This window comes from Sinocyclocheilus anshuiensis, unplaced genomic scaffold, assembly GCF_001515605.1.
Source record: "Sinocyclocheilus anshuiensis isolate Anshui unplaced genomic scaffold, SAMN03320099.WGS_v1.1 scaffold902, whole genome shotgun sequence".
Classification (NCBI taxonomy): Eukaryota; Metazoa; Chordata; class Actinopteri; order Cypriniformes; family Cyprinidae; genus Sinocyclocheilus; species Sinocyclocheilus anshuiensis.
This window is the reverse complement of record NW_015537974.1, coordinates 260407-264484: the sequence shown is the minus strand read 5'-3', so window position 1 is coordinate 264484 and position 4078 is coordinate 260407.

The following is a 4078-nucleotide window of genomic DNA, read 5'->3' as shown; positions in this document are numbered from 1 at the left end:
GCTGACACAACTTGATTGTAAGTTTTATCAGCTTCATAAACAGGTGCATCAGTATATGTGACATGCAAGTTGTTCCTTAGCGGTCTAAACTTAGGGGAAGAGATGTATATGCAGTTTCCCTTAAAAAGTGTCATGTAATCCCATTAGGCTTTGGTGAGAAGAGCTGTTTATACTGGTTTTGATTGGAGTTAGCCAATGATGGCACTATGACAACCAACTAGAGTATCCTGAAGGTTGCAAAAACTTATCATAAGAGAGTGAAACAACTACTTACTACAAGGCTTTTTTTCTACAAATAGTCCTATGTTAAGAATGCTAAGATCTCAACAGTCGCTGTGGAAATATATTTTTGTATTGCCTGAGTATAAGCAAAGCTGTAAAATATAAATAAGTTTATTATATCTTTTGGAATTAATTTGAAAGCTTTCAGTCTTTTGAGAGCTGTTCTTATTCCAAGAAAGCTGAATATTGAATCGGGTGAAGTTTGTGGAGCTGCCATGTACACAATTTCCTGAAAAGCCCTGGATCAAAGGGAATTGAGGTCCAAACACCAGCACAGTAAATCGCATGCGATATTTAATGCGCATCTTGTCAGAAAGCCGGTTCTGTAATCAGCGGTAAATCTCCACCTGCGTGCTTTCACATTGAGCAGCATTAACTACACAGAGCCGTTGTTCACTGACGAGCTGCGCAAAAAATCGCGCGAATATGAACGTGGTTTTGCGAAACTCGTCAGTGAACAATGGCTCTGTGTAGTTAATGCTGCTCAATGTGAAAGCCCGCAGGTGATGGAGATTTACCGCTGATTACAGAACCGGCTTTACTGATAAGATGCGCATTAAATATCGCATGCGATTGATTGTGCAGCCCTAATTATAGCACACTGAAACCTGATCTTTATTTAAAAAAATAAAAAAACAACAACAACGTGGTCTCCTCTTTCTCTTTCTCTAGGTCTGGATTGGTTGTAATGGTGGGTCAGGCCTCAGTAAGGTTGTGGGGAAGATCTTTGTGTTGGACTCTGAGAGCTTGAAGGTTGAGAAGGCGCTTGAGGCCCATGAAGATACAGTTCAAGCTCTCTTCTCAGCAGAGGACCGATACATACTCAGCGGCTCTGCAAAAAGTGATGGCAAAATCGCCATCTGGAGAGTAGATTAAGCAAGCTGACACAACATGATTTTAAGTTTTTAAGGTATCAGCTTCATAAACAGGGGCATCATGATCTGTGACATGCAAGTAGTTACTCAGTGCTCACAGCACAGGGGAAGAAATGTATTCACAGTTGCCCTTAAAAAAGTGCTCTGTAATCCCATCAGGCTTTGGTGAGCATAGCTGTTTATACTGGTTTTGATTAGAGTTAGCCAATGATGGCACTATGAGAACCAACTAGAGTAACCTGAAGGTTGCAAATACTTATCAAGCTAGAAAAGGGAGTGAAACAACTACTACAAGGCTTTTTTTCTAAAAATAGTCCTATGTTAAGAATGCTCAGATCTCAACAGTCTCTGTGGAAATATATATTTTTATATAGCTTGTGGCTGTAAAATATAAATAACAGTTTATTCTATCTTTCTGAATTAATTTAAGAGCTCTCAGTCCTTTGAAAGCTGTTCTTATTCCAAGAAAGCTGAATATAGAATTGGGTGAGGTTTGTGGAACTGCCATGTACACAATTTCCTGAAAAGCCCTGGATCAAAGGGAATTGAGGTCCAAACACCAGCACTGCCTGAGGATGGACTGCAGCCATAATAAGTAGATGGTGGAACAGTGTGCCAGTCCTTGTGTCTCTGGAGTGGCTTGTAAGATTGTATGAATCTACTATCTTGACTATATATTTTGTACTATGTTTTTGTTATTACAGATCTGTATTTATTTTATATCATAAATGTTTTGGGGGTATCTTACACAGGGTTGTATGGGATGTATTTGGTCTCAAAATGCCTTTTTTTTTCTTTTTATAATTGCATTGTCAAAAAGTAAATAAAAATAAAACAGGCAATAAAGCATTTACAATCTTTAAGATACATTATAGGCTTGGCTTAAATTGTGCTTGCATTTTGACAATATTTTATTTGCAGTTAAGCACATTTTTCCTAAAATTCTCATTACTGCGTGCAAAAGAATATTACTGTAGTAATGTAATTATATTGTCCTATCTGTTACACTGTTTTTGTACTAAAATAAGAATAAATTCAGTACAACATCAGTAATAGTGCCCTTGGTTTTAAATATTATAAATAATAATGTATAAATATGATTGAAATAATGTATTACATTTTGCATTACAATAATGAGAATAATGAGAATTTGTATTTATTCATAAATAAGAAAAAAAATGAAATAATATTTATTAAAACAGATTTCATTTTCTTATAAATTATTGAAACATGACATAAATGTGCTTTACAAGTTTCATTAAATTAACATTTTGCTTTGTACTTCTTTCCTTTGTAACAATCTTCTCTTAGATCAGCCCTCCTTTCCACTTGAAAACAGATTATTTAATGTCATGTCTTAAAATAGCAATACATATGTGGAGTTTGTGTTTGCCTTTAATATTCAAATAAATATGACTTAATAAACATGGAGCCATTCAGGATCAGCCCTTTTCGCTCTGGAGGTGTTTGCAGGAGGGGCACTTGGCTGGATTTTTGCCGCCCAAGCAGAGAGCAGTGATTGGCTGATGTGTAACATTCTGACCCTGGGGTCAGCCATCTAACTGTCAGACGTCATTGGAAGGAATTTTGGGGATGTGTCTGGAAGACAAAGCCAGCACACATCCATCCTGTCCCTAAGTCCCTGGAGTGTGTGTGTAGGCGTGCAGCAATGCTTTCAGAGCTGCTGTGCTTTGCATAAGAATGAATTTATATAATTGCAGAAGCAAAATAACATACCATATTCATGGATATTATTAGTTTTGATGTCAAAGAAACATTTTGTGAGCACATTCTTGGATAAAGTTGACAAATATGTGTCATTCTGATGAAGTCGAGTGGCTGTGATGCAATAAGATATTTTTTCCCTGTTGGTGGCTAAATCGCCAAATGAATCACAATCAACACCACATTCAGTACATAATGTATAGTCTGTTGTACCAGTAAATATGCCTAGCTTATTTTTTCCAAAAGCAAATTATCATAACTTAATATTTTTATGAATGCTGGGCAGCCTGATGTTGGAAAGCCCAGCGTTGATTACATTAATCAATTTACTGATTCTTTTGAGACATCATTCCAAAGAGTTCCCAGAATTCTATGCACGGTTTTTTGGAAGTAAACACATTAATTGAAATTCCCTTATACTTTTATCAAGTTAAATGTGTGCTTGTATTTAGATGTATATAACTAATTATAACTGTTAAAGATGTGTTGCATTTGTTGCTTTAACTGTAATTAAGACCATGTGTTTTTTTCCCCTCACAGATAAATGTTCCTTCCTGTCACATATTTGTCGTTGTTTATGCATGCCATTCACATTCGCTTTGCGAATCGGTTCTACAGGATGATTCACATTAATCGGTTCAACATAATGATTCATTCGCGAATCGGTCATCACTAGCTGCAGTGAGAGTGAGAGCAAGAGGGAGGATTCCGGCTTCAGATCCACTACAGACCCCACGGAGCCTGGACGGACCCACAAACTGCGCTAACCTCGGGATACAAACCAAAGCCAAACACTGCGGATTACAGGGTGTTTATCAAAAAGGCGCGTTTTTGGAGACATCCGATGAAAAGAATACGGTAAGCATTATTCCTTGTTAAGAATGCACATGTTATATTTGCTGTAATAATTGCAATAACTGTGTTAGCTTGGTAGCATAGCGTGAGGGGCTCATATTTGCACTTGGACCTGGAGAGTGGGCTTTCCTGGGCTATTCTGACATGTTGTGTTGCATTGTGAATGCGAGCCGTGTTATTATATTGCAGCGTGCTTAGGATTCCCGTATCATTATGAAATTGCTGATAAAAGTCAGATGTGCACGGTTTTGCAGGACAAATGCTCCTGGCAATGCGAAAGAGACCATACCCAGTAATTTCAAGCCATTCCCAATGTTTTCTTCCTCACGGAAAAAGCGTCG